The sequence below is a fragment of the Oryzias latipes genome, chromosome 14 (assembly GCF_053564925.1).
Source record: "Oryzias latipes strain Hd-rR chromosome 14, Olatipes_Hd-rR_3.1".
Lineage (NCBI taxonomy): Eukaryota > Metazoa > Chordata > Actinopteri > Beloniformes > Adrianichthyidae > Oryzias > Oryzias latipes.
In genome coordinates, this window is record NC_136250.1 from 11,852,866 (window position 1) to 11,866,215 (window position 13,350).

Here is a 13,350-nt window from a genome sequence, read left to right on the forward strand (position 1 = left end):
TCAGCTGCTGACACCTTTCAAAACCCTGAAATTTGGCAGGTCAATCATCAAATGACGTGTTGCATCTCTATGACACTGCTTTTCTTCTTTTTCTTCTCTCCCCACAAAACCTGTCTCTTGCTGACCTGGCAGTGCTCTTGATTGAAGAAGAATGAACAATAATGGTTCTCATAATCACACATTTGAACAAGCTGAGGAAGGATGATAAGCAATCTTTTTAAATGAACCTTAAACAAACAGAAAACACTAGGTGAGCAGTCATTTTAAAAAGCTAACACGAAAAACAAAATGAGCACAAAAGTAGGTTTTTCTTTGATTGGACCATTCTAAAATGAGGAGCAGGTTTGCTCATCAGAAACAGGATGCAGATGTGATATACAGAAAGTAACAAGCTAACACAAATTGAGAGAGTCAACATCATTAAACAGGCAGTCAACAAACAAACTGACCAAACTTGCTGCAAACTTGGTTTATATATTTTTTTAGTTTTAATTTGTGTTCTTTCATTCAGTTAAAAAAATGATTCAAGGGTTGATGTTTTTTGGATGAGGAGGCAAATTCTTCCAAAAGTTGCCCATAGGGTTAAAAATAGCAATAAGTAACAAAGCTCTGTGGACCTCGCATTGAGACACTATTATGAAAGAACAAAGCAAATAGTCTGGAAGATTTTTGCTAAATGTAAAAAATGCCATTGTTAGGATATTTTACATGTTTTCTGTGTTTTATGACTCTTTCCATTACTTGGTGAGTCATCCTCTGCAGAAGCTTGATTTTCAGTTAGTAAACTTTGAAATAAACCATCATGGGCACTCGGAGCAGAAAGCTATAAATTTCCTGAGTTCACTTGGAAAATAACTTTTTATTTCTTTGACCTACTTGTGTCATTGTAAAACTGCAGTATTTTCTGCACCAAAAGGCCTTCATTTTCTTTTTAAGGACAGTGTGTCTTATAATGGAAAGCACTTTATTCATGGATGAATTCTGGTTGTGCTTACTAATGTTGAAGCAATCTTGAGGTACACAGTGATCTGTCAAAATGTTTAGTTGGGTGTTAATGTAAATATGCTAACATGTCTAACTTGTAGCAGTGTCAAACAGTTTTTTTTCCCATGTTACTAACAAGGTTGGGAGTTGGTGTTGTCACAGTAAGGTTAGTTTTAGTGGTATCAGTCTGTTTTCTTATGTGTTGCAAACAAGTTTGGGAGGTACAGGTATTGTGAATACACAAACGTGGCCAACGTGTATTGAGTCACAAACAAATTCTACAGTTAATAACGACTAACTGACTGACTTATCTCTGACTCTTGTCCTGCCTTTTGCACCTCGTGTAGTTTTTAAAACACAAGTTCGAAAATTGATGATTTGTGTTGGCGGAGCGCCCTTCAGTGCAGGAAATACAGTATTTATTATAACAATGTGTCCATTGTTAAGACACATGTAAACGTGTTATTTAAGCTATCATCTCAAGCAGAAGGCTGCACGGTGGTGTAGCGGTTAGCACTCTATTCTCATGGTGAGAAGTTCCAAGTTCTATTCCAGGGATTTCTGTGCTGGTGTTTGCATGTTCTTTTTGTGCATGTATGGGCTTTCTCTAAGCACTTTGGCTTCTTCCAACAGCCCAAAAACATGCTTCATAAATAACATGGTGACTCTAAAATAAAGATGTTAATGTGAGACTGTGTTGTCTGTAGTCTTTGTCCAACAGTAGCTGGGCTCCAGTGTCCCTGTCACTCTGAACAGGAATAAATGCGTTTGGAAATGGATGAATCGACTCCAATTAGAATATGGTATGACCCACTGGAGCAAATAGATGAGACAAGATTCAGAATTTCATATTTTGAAATATTATTTTATTTGCTCCTAAAAAGCAACATTTCAGCTGTGAACTTTCTGGACTTAACAGTTTGTTGCCTCTTCTTGAATGTGAGATCGCTACATCATCATGGATCACTGAATGATTCATCATACTCACCATGTAAAAGTGGTTCATAATGATTCAAATATCAACAGGATTTCTGGGTTCATGAACAGCAAAGTTAAGGTCTCCTGTGATTTTCTGATAAACTCCTTCATTGTTTACACCTAAATATGAACATAAACATAAAAAGCGTAACCACTTTTTAATTTTTTTCCCCCCCAAGTCATGACGGTACTGACAACAAATCAGCCCTTTATACATCTGTCTGTCTTTGAATTGACACCATATCCATCTCTATTAGACTCTTGGGATCCATCAGCACCACTCCACCTCTTTACCTCTTATGTCTCCCCCCACCTCAGCATACATCATTCATCAACCTACCTGTGGCCCAACACTCAATTCCACCAGCTCCATGCCGCATTAACAGCCACTCATCCCCCTTTCAGGTCTATCATCTGTTTTTTTTTACAACTCTCATGCATGCTACTTTCATCCCGTCCCCTGTTTCAACCTCCCACCTCAATCAGACTGCCTTAACCGAAAATCCTCTTTTTCCATCCACCCTGGTATTTCAAGACAGCTTCAGTCTGCAGAGAGCAAAATTAAGGAATTTTTCAGATTTTTTTCTATCTAATGTCTGTTTTTCAGCAGTAGTCCTTGTTATTTTAGAAGGGTTATGTAAGGGTTAAATGTAAGATTATTAAAATTCTTTTTTTTTTTTTTTGGTAAGACAAAAGGGAAACAGTCACTTCAACTTTATAGATTTGTTTTTCTATAATAAAACTAAGCTTTTACATTATTAAAAACACCACGCAGTAAACAGGGTCTTTCCAGCTTGACTGCTCCATACCAAAGCTCATCCACAGTTCATTACTTCATTGCCATGTCAACCAAGCTAAAAAGAATATCTTTCCTTAGACAAAACTGAAAAACAGGACAATTTGCACACATCACAGCACAACCATGAAAAGGATTTTTTAGAGCAAAAAGCACACAAATCCAGTGTGTACTTAAGTACTGCAATTTCAGAAATAAGAGGGACACAAATGACAAAGGATACAACTTTGAATGCATTTTATCAAATATATTTGATCTTTAATTTGTAGAAAATGTTTAAGAATATGTTCATGAATTAAATACTTGCAGGATCAAGACTGGAATCAAAATCAGCCAAGTTTCTGATGATCATATTTCAGTCTTCTGTTGTAGTTTCTGCACATATAGACTAACAGATATTATTATTGGTGAGACTGAGCAGATTCTTGTTTTGGGAATGACGACTGATTAATTGATTAATTTTGTTGTGCTCAGTATAGTGTGATAGTGTTGTGTCTGACTGTGTCTGCCTACCTGCTGTGAACATTTTGGCACACATCTATGGAAAGGTGTCCTGCTCTGTTGTTTGCCCTTCTCTATTTATCTGTTTATGTCTCCCAGCTGTCCAGCTGAAGTATTGCTTACCCTTCTGAGTTTCTTAAGGACAGCAGCTTCATATTGGTCGTCTCTTTTTCTCCTTCATTGTTGGTAATGAAGTGGGGGGGAAGAGCATGTACACATTGTTTTCTTTCTTTTCTTTATTTTTGAGAGTAATGAAGCCTTCTATGAGCAACAGATGGTGAATAACGCTGGTTCTCTGCTGTTTTGAAGCAGAAAAAAGAAATAAAAAGAACAATAGTTTTTTAGATTTTGCAACCCTTAAAAACCCGTAAACTCTCAAATGCCAGTTAGTTCTTTCAGTTTTTCATAATGTAAATTTAGTTTTTTTATTACCAGATTACTTTTTGCAGTTTAGTGCTTGTTAATTCATGCTTTTGATGTTCTACTGTTAAGCAGCTAGCAGTCTTGTTGTGTTTGTGGTTTGTTACTTTTGCTTTCAGTTTCCTGTGCAGTTCTGATACATCCCAAGATCCAAATGTCTGAATATGTGATCTACTTCCACTTTGAGCCAATGAAGCAAGTCTGCACATGTTCAGACTTGCTTTTTTAAAGAGACATTAAGCAGGTAAATCCATTTTTGAAAAATTTGCTGTTAGGAACATGAGTGAGGTGTAAATGTGGGTCTTTGCCTTAATCAGTGGCAAACTCCAGCCCTGCACACAGAAACCATTTAGTTATATAAGCCTATAAAATTGGAAGCTTGATTGTTGAGTTACCCAGTTTTACAGCAATTACCCAGTCAGTAAACCATCAAAAGCCAGATTTCTATATTTCTGCATTCATTTTATTTTATTTCCCAGTCCTTTACATTGACCGCTGCTCCGATTGTGCAGAAACAACAGGTCACCAGTCAGAATCAACCAGTTCTAAAATCATCTCATGGGCCTAAGTTGAGCCGCTTTGGGACCATTTCTGTTCTTGTCTTTCTTCATACTTGACTTCAAAGATATCTGTTTAGGTTGGGTTTACCACTACAAGGGTTTAGCCTGGCCAGGATGCAGGCTTCTTTAGATCTTGAAACAGCCCTATTATGATAGAGGAAGTCTGTTGTAGCTGTTCTTAATTGTTGGTTCCCAAGATTAGGGTTATTATACAAATGAAGAAGCCCGAACTGACCCTGTTACTCTTCGCAATTCCACAGTTCTTGCTGAGACATAGAGAGGACAGAGCACAACAATAACAAGACAGGGACATCCACACCAATGAGTAGGTGTATGGTCTGCAATAACCTTCTTCTAGTAGTCGTCACATGGAGAGGCTGCTCAGATGTGGTGAAAAAACATATCCTGACAAGAACAGTGGAAATGTGAATTATATTGTCTTAATCAGGCTTACGCATGCAGCATCTTCTTTTATTGATGCAGAAGCGGATTTTCCTGCTTCCACAGTCAGTGACGGCCAACTTTTCCTCTCAACTTCAAATGACTAGCTGCCTTTGGGATGTGTTGCTGGTTATGTGAGCTCAAGGACATGCATGGCCAGGAGTCGATCCTGGAAGGACAAACAATATTCAAAAGTAATTTCTGTGTTTGTATTTTTATTTTATTTACTTTCTCTCTCTAAGCACAAAAAGGGTTATGGAAGAGATTTGCCTTCAAAGTGAGCATTTGAAATTCATCCTTCTGTGGAAAAAGAAATGTGCTTTTGAAGTGTAATGCTGTTAGTCATGGACCTACGTTGTAATATCATAACAAATTTACAAAGTAAAAATTTTCTGTTTCCACCGTTTTTGATTGTTTGAAGACAGGTATTGATGTAATTATTGATCAATAAAAGGTCAAACAAGTTTCTTCACATGCAAAGTCAAAGTCATGACTAAACCTGGTGCATTTTAAATGCAATGTTTAAACAGAGGGGTTTGTGTTTCTCATATTGAGCCGTCTATAGATTAAATTGTTTTTACATACATAGAACACAATCATGGATTTCAAATATGCATCTGTGAAAGAGCCACTGTGATGAAAATTGTGTTTATAACATGTGAAAATTAAACATAAAATTGCATTTCTGAGAAATTCTTTTTTTCAAATCATTGTGAATGAGGAGCAGATGAAAAAAAAATGCAGTTTGAAAAAGTTTATATTTGTCATTTAGGACATACGCTGAGCAGGCTACATGCTCCCTACTTCAAGTTCTCACCAACAGGGAGGGGAAGGGGGGGGTGGAATTGCTCTACACCAATAGTCCCAACCACAACTCATTTCTAATGAACTACTGCCGCTCTGCTGAAGCTATGCAGAAAACGACACAGGTTTTTATTTTATTTTAAATTAGCATTATTAAAAGACCACTGGGAACACTTTTACAATAGATCAAAAGATGATCGGAGTGGATCTTAAAGGTGCTTACGATAAGTACTTAGCTTGCACACTATTAAAGCCCCCCCCCCCATTTTTTGTCCTAAAATTCCTCTCACCCTTTACTTTGCTCTCCTTTTTCCCCAAAGCTGTCACTTGTCCTGCACAATTTCTACAGTTATTGCCCCGCTAAATAGCATAAATTATTTTCCACTTCTAATGGATAATTAATCACTGCACTTTTTTCTGCCCCTCACTCGTTTTGATAAAGCAAATGCCCTCATGAATAATCTGTTGATTGGCTTTTATGACAGTGAGGGCATTAGCCGTGCATCACTGTTTCATCAGGAAGTAACTGAGGTATGACAGGAAATAGATGATTTATTGGTATTAACAACAGCAAAATGTAGATTTTTTATAACTGATGGCAGGTTTGTGGTACATTGACCCAGGGGGCTTTAACTAACAATGCTGGGACTTGGTTTGACCTTGCTAGAACATTTTTTTATGGTTATTGAATCTTTTGATCTTTATTCAAAGCATTCCCTGTGGTCTTTTAATTATGATTATGCCATTTTTTTAACGCAAAACCAAAAAGCATGTGTCATTTTCAAGGACACAGTTTCTGCAGAGTGGCACTACTTTATTAGAAATTTGCTTTCAAAGTGTTGGTGGGACCATTGACAGTGAGCAACCCCGCCCCCTTTTCTCCTCTCTGATGTTGAGAGCTCTCTGTGTACATGCTCTCCTGCTAGCTCACAGCTCTTCACTATACCAACCTAACATTACGGGTGCAACAAAAATGGTGAATAATATTGGAGTTATCCAGCCGTACAGTTTTGAGCCAAATACCAGCTTGAATGATGAAATTGAAAACGTACATGATCTAGTCGTCTACAAGTGGATGCATCAGAATGGAGCGGCGAAGGGAGCTTGTCACCTGCCCAGCATATTTTTTACATCAACGCATCATACGCTCTTTTTCAAACTGCATTTTTTTGAAAATATTTGAAATGCAATGTTAAGCTTAATTTTAATTGTATATCAATCAATGTATTATTTGTATAGTACTTATTTAAGCAGAAGCAACCAAGTGCTTAACATAAAATCACATAAAATCAAAGACAAAATGATACAATAAAGAAACAATAAAAGCAACCAATAAAACAACAAAAGAATAAAATTAACAAGCTGAACAACTAAATCCGCTCACTGGAGTTAAAATCCTGACTAAAAAGAGGAGTTTTTAAAAGTGACTTAAAATCACTGACGGTTCTGGCTGACCTCACAGAGAACGGGAAAGCATTCCAGAGTTTAGGAGCTGCAACTGAAAAGGCTCTGTCTCCCCGAGTCACAAGCCGAGTCCTGGGAACCATTAAGAGCATTTGATCACATGTAACAGCTCAGAGAGATACAGAGGTGCCAGACCATTCCAACATTTAAAAACCAAAAGTAAAATCTTAAAAGTGATCCTAAAAGACACAGGCAGCCAGTCCTCCATCATCAGGAAAATGAGAACGTGTTGTAAACACAGCAAACATGATTTTCATAGGAATGAGTTTGTAAAACCTTCACATTTAAACATGCAGCATTATCAGTTGTAACTGATGTATTAGGAGGTTTCGAGTCTGAACTCTCACAAGGGCTGCAGGTAGTTAAGGTCTGTCAAAAGCAGTAGTGACTGAGTTGAGCTTTAGAAGCTGCATACACCCATTGATTCTGTGAGGCTTTGACTTGCGGTAGAGGCAATCTTCTTTAAAATATGGTAATCCCCAACTGCAGTGCGCTGCAGAGACAGTCAGCTGAAATCAGAGTTAAGAAGCGAATAGTGTAAGCTGCTGGAAAGAAACTTGAGGAGTGTTTTTTAGCGATGTTTGGCGACACTTGAAAATCTAACTTGGAGTAATTGGCCGACACTGAATCCTCTTTAATCCTCACATGACATACTGGCGTTAAAAATCAGAATCTTCTATGTTTTGAATGACATGCTGTTCGGAAAAGGATCCATGTTTCCTGTTTTAGATGTGTAATTTATATGTGAATGATTTACCATTCCTGTTAAAGAAAAATGGTACACTATTGATTTGCCTGCAAAAAGAAAAACTTGTGTTTGGCTATGCTGGCTCCTCAGGAGGAAATTGTCATTTGTTTTTCAGAGGTTTGAAGAAATGGATGTGTCTTGTGCGAAGACTTGTGCTCACAAGCACACTGTTGACGAGTGTGTGTGTGTGTTTAAGCAAAGAGTAGGGGGAGGTGATGTGCGCCTTGTCAGATCCTGAAAGGATGAATAAGAAGCTAATCTCAGTCTTCCAGGGAATTGTGTGTCTCAGACAGTCTTCTCTCAGTGGGACTGTGGGAGTGCAGTGGAGAGTGTGCTCTCATCTTCGCAGTGGGATGTTTTCGGAGCGTATCTTGCTCTTGTCTCCTCATCAGATAAGTGTAATCCCTTCCTCAAATGTAAAAAAAAAATGCATACATACACCCACCTGAGTGTGGCCTTACTTCAGGTTTTGGCTCTTCATCCAAATTTTTGGAGATAGCTCTGTGCTTTGTCTGGTGTGACAAATGCTCAGTCTATCACATCTGGTTGCAGCTTTTATTCAGTGTGGTCATTGTCTTTGAATTTGCATGTTTGCACATGTGTATTTCTGCTGGCGTGTACAGGTTTGTATGCAAACGCAAAATAACGACTTTTTTTGTTAATAGTGTATCATCATTTCTATTCTCATTTTGCTATCAAATCATTTTGTAGCTCTTCTGCTTACGTCAATGTGGAGATAACGAACTGCCAAATTGCAAAAGGTATCAGGCAAAACCTAAAGGAAGAGTGAAAGTCTTTCTGTGTGAATGTGCTTGATTGGGCTGGTAAGGTTTTGAAGGTTAGAAAAGCTAATCCATATGTCCCTTTCGTCACAACAAAGTGCAGACTGCACTTTTTCCTTTGGTCAATGTTGATCATCAAAACAAACAACTAAAGATAAAAAGAATCAATTAGATGTGTTTGCAGAGGGATCAGGAGAAATATGCAAAAATACATGTAGTTATCACTTAATATCAGCACACTATGAACCCTCTTTCCCTTTTCCTATAAGTAAGAGGCAAAGCAGGGGGATGTTTCCTTGTTAGTTTTTGCCCATGTCTGTCAGTAAGCCAGATTAAGCAAAAGCTGTAGCAAAATTTTATAGAAAATAATGAAATAATGTTCTGATTATGGTCTCCAAGGTCTCTGAATGCTGGTTCAGAATGAGATCTTTTACGCTTTTCGTCAGTTATAAAGCAGACAGCTACTTGTTTTTACAAATGACTCAAACTCTTCATAGTTTAGAAAAAATATGCAATGAAATTAGGATATGAAATTATATTTGTTTAGAGTAATTCTGTTAAAGACCCACTCCAATCATCTTTTAATCTATTTTAAAAACATTCCCAGTGGTCTTTTTAATAATGATTAGCGGCAGTAGTAAAAATTTGCCCTATGAGGATGTGGGGGTCTGTTGGTGCAGAGCAAGCCTACCTTCACTTCACAACGAAAATGGCAAACAACATTGGAGCTATCCACCCATACAGTTTTGAGCCAGATGCCAGCTCAGACGAGGAAAACAAAGACGTACATAGATCCATTTGTCTAGAAGTGGATTCATCAGAATGGTGCGGAGAAGAGATCTTGCAGTTTGCTGAAGTACTAAGTTTCGGCTACAAGGTTTTTCCCAACAGCATTTTTTCATCTGCTTCTGATTCACATAAATTTGATTGAATATTAATAAATACAATTTTAAGCTTAATTTGTTTTATATATGTCCTCCAGCATGAGAAAAATACCACAAGAACATGTTAAAAACTCTAAAAACACATTTTATTGTTATTGTAGCAGGTCTTCAAATATAGGAGGCAATTTTTTTTCATAAAGGCTGCAGCATTGTAACTACATCACAAAAAATCAAACTTTTTTTTAGTTTTTTCCTTTGGGGCTACAACATAAACTAGCATTACTAAGAGAAATGTAAACCACCAGCTGATAATAAATGACACTTGTGCTCATTGTGGTTTGTGAAAAGACAAAAACACTAGAGAGTTGTGTGTTTCACTCCCTTCATGCAACACCCTGTACAGTAAGACATCCACGCTTCGTACTGTTGGAGTCTTCAAGCTGAGCGATGTGTCATGTTAGGGTGGAGCTGTGAGACAGGTGCAGAGATGAAAAGACTGGCAGGGGGAGTGTGGGGTGTGCCTGCTCCTTGGCTGTTCTGACAGGCCTTTGGTATTTTTCCAAGAAGGGTGAGCAGGAAAACCTGCTAACGCTTCTTTTGGGATTGTGCAGGTGTGTGTATGTGTGACAAGGAACTAACTTGCTTCCCTTAACGTCTAGTTTCGGGTGCATGATGTAATATGAAAGCCCAAAGCAGTTGATTGGTTTTTTATTGCAACTGTCGCATTGTCATAATAATTTCAGACAGCTTCAGCGCAGATGGATTTGTGCCTCTTTGTGGGGTTTTCTGCTCCCAATGCTTTGCTTCGGAACGAAGTAGTTCATAAATAATATCATGTTTATGCTGTCGTGTAAAAGAATTCACTTTAACTTGATAAAATCTTTATTTTTCTTTCCTCCCGGCGGTGTTCTTTGTCCCCTCTCAGCATGTGCAGGTGGCTGTTTTCATTTGTGAGTGGGTCTGTCTGCGAGGCTAACAGTACTGCTTCGTCTGCCTTTGTGCATGCTGTTGTGTTAACACGCTCTTGGTGTGTTGATTTACAGCTTGAAATGAGAAGCTGGGAGAAGAGAGTGAATAATTATGGTTGCCCCCTTTGTCTTTGCTCTTTCAAATAAGCCAAAGGAGAGGCAGATGGAGCACACCTCCGCTTCAGTGTACTTATTTGCACATCGTCAAGTTGAAGCCCAACAACAGAAATACCCCCCTCCCAAATTTTAGCAGTTTTGCTGGGTATTGTTTTTTTTTCTTTCCTCCTTTTTCCTGATCATACTTGCATTCACAGCCCAATATTTCCTCTCGCAGCGTCCTCCCACCTCATGCATTTCTCCTCCGGCTTCACCTCACCTCTTGGCTCTGTGTGGGTTTAGAAGAAATCTCCCCACCCCTTCTTGTTATCTCTGCATCTCTTGTGCCTTGCTGCAGGGCACTTTGAGAGGAAGAGACTAAACATTTTAGTTGGTGCTTTTGATTTCCCCTGTGTGGTGTCAGGTTTGTTTGCTTGTGTAGTTTTCATCCTGACTACAAAACCTCCCAAAACAAACCAATCTGTATGGTGCAGTCCCGCTGAGGGCCATCAGCAGTAAAATCTGCATTTGTTTGAGATCTTGTAAACTAAATGTTTGCGTGTGAACAGCTGTTCTTTTTTTAGGAGAAGTCTATTGCTATCCATTCAACCTCTATGTGGGTGCCATCCATTTGACCAAGCGCATTGTGCGTGCGTCATGTATTTGTTTCAGAGGGTGGGTGGACAGCATGTAGGCTGGCCTCATCAGAAAGATGAACTAGATGAGAGAGGAGGAATAAAAGGCAGAACGAGAGAGGCAGAGAGAAGAGGAGAAGTGTGGAGGTTGAGTTTGGCTTGTCCATCTGCTTCCCAAAGCTGTGGTGAGATGCGATAAAAGTTTAAATGTTAACCCTAACAGTAAAAACTAAAGATTATTAGCGTAGGTTTTCATTAAATATTTTTTAAAGATGCCCTTTCCTTTATTATTTGATTTGAATTTTATGACTTGTCTTCAAACTGTAATATGTATTTCAAATCAATTTTTAATCTACTGTATAATATTGTTGCAGCTGCTGTTACATTTCAGTAAAATAAGCATTTTATTCATTGCTTCAAGGAACAAACTGATGCTTTTTTGCATAAAAAAGAGTGGTTCAAATGCCTGATTATGTTAAGAATTCAAACTGAGCTGATGGTCATCGACCTTGCAGCTGATAAAAGCCTTTAATCTTTCTTGCAAGAGAGCCTCTCTTTCATCGTTTTCCTGCTTATTGGCTTATCAGACTACAGTCATATCTGATTACTGTGTTTATAGTATAGAAGGCTGCAACCGGCCTTACAACTACTGCAGCATCAGATTACCTCTGCTGACCAGACGGGCATAGTCCTTAAAAAGAAAACTCACAAAATAAAATATTTTAAGAGCAGTAAAATGTACAAATATTCTTAAATCCCAACAAGGAAGTATGCTTCTGCTTGCATAGTTTTTCACAGTACAGTGCATATTGTGTTATAAAAAAAATTCTTGGTCAATCCCCAACCAGCTCCGGGCTAGTATTAGAAGAAATTAGGCTGTGTTGGCAAGAATCAATGAATGAAGTCTTAAGCACTATAGAGTCCACAGCTTATTTCCTCTGCTGTCGATTCAGTGTGCACATGTGCACACATTCTCCTTTTGTCTGCAGGCGGACAAGGGGGTGTCTCCCAAAAATGCTTGGTGCACATGCCTGTGCATGTTTGTCAGGTTTTGGGTGGGCAATAAATTACAGGCTATGAGTAGATGCCTGCAAATCCCCCCTCAGGCTCAGAAAATGCAAAATCTTTGGTTGGTTTCTGATCATATTTCTTATCTGATTAGTAATAGTTCTTTCAATTTTTACCCAGTTGGATTTACACGGTTGCTACAAAATGGGATTTTATCTATTTTCTATCTTGTTTGTCATCTTAAAGCTGTCTTCCACCATCATGTAAATGCAAATACTTTGTAACCCATTGGCAGATTTTCTTTGAATAAGCAAAAAGAAAATCTGCCAATGAGGTACGAAAAATGGCCTTACACAGAATTCTAGTTACTTATATGTGTTTTTTCAAACTAAGATTATTTTTCTTGCAAGTAGGCCTTAAGCAATTTTTTTGAAACAGGGGGCTTTTTGTTTTCTTCAGATTCCATTTTGCAGGGTAGTTTGTTAATTTTATATGTCAAGTTACAGTGAAGCTATGAAAGCCCCACTGAATCACCTCCGTCTCTTACTTCTTCTTTCCATAAAGGTAAACCCATCTCAACCTTTGAGCCCGTCTGAATTATGCGGTTGGTAAAGTCTGACAACACAGCGATGAGAGCAAGATAATGATGTCGGCGTATACACAAAGGTAACCACATTTTTCTTTTTTGAATCGTTTCCGGAAAAAGACTTTTGGAACTGCATCTTTAGTAATTCTGGCAGTTGTTGGTACATTCTTTCAGTTGGTACGTTTCAGTTTAAGCTCACACTGACAGCTTGATGACGTGAATTTGCTGATGCATGACTCACAGGAGACAGCCCGATTCGGGTTCAGCGTTTGTCAGCAGATCCAGATGCTTACATAAGAGAAATTATTTTTCAATTTAAATTAGGCTGCAATGATCAACAAATATAGACGTTTGGTTTACTAAAGGAATTTATTCTGTGTTTGTCTTTTAAGTGCAGCTTTGTAAAAGGTTTGCCTTTTCATTTTTAGCACTTTTTTAGTGTCTAGTTGCTCAGAATGTGGCACTCATTAAAATCCTAGATTTAACTTGCTTTGTCACAAAGTACTTTAATTTTATTCTCTTCCTCATTCTTATGTTTACCTATGTGCAAAAATAAATGCACTTAGCTGCTGCTTTTTGATTGGCTGATCAGAAATGTGCGTGAAAGTGCAGTTGAACAGGCACAGGTGTCATGACAAGAATGCAGCAGCGGTGGGAATGTGATCACAACAAAAACTACAGCACCAAGTTTTTTT

At 38.2% G+C, this 13,350-nt stretch overlaps 1 protein-coding gene across 3 annotated transcripts in view; it reads left to right on the plus strand.

Moving 5' to 3' along the window:
- Positions 1–13,350, plus strand: part of tiam1a (TIAM Rac1 associated GEF 1a) — a 57,674-nt gene that overhangs the window by 8,968 nt on the left and 35,356 nt on the right. For 2 of the 3 annotated variants that reach the window (XM_011483332.4, XM_020708811.3), the window contains exon 2: positions 12,634–12,735. The gene's annotated coding sequence lies outside the window, so the exon portion shown is untranslated. Of the gene's footprint in view, positions 1–11,118; positions 11,247–12,633; positions 12,736–13,350 lie in introns of those variants that run through there. The other variant, XM_020708812.3, reaches the window with a different exon arrangement.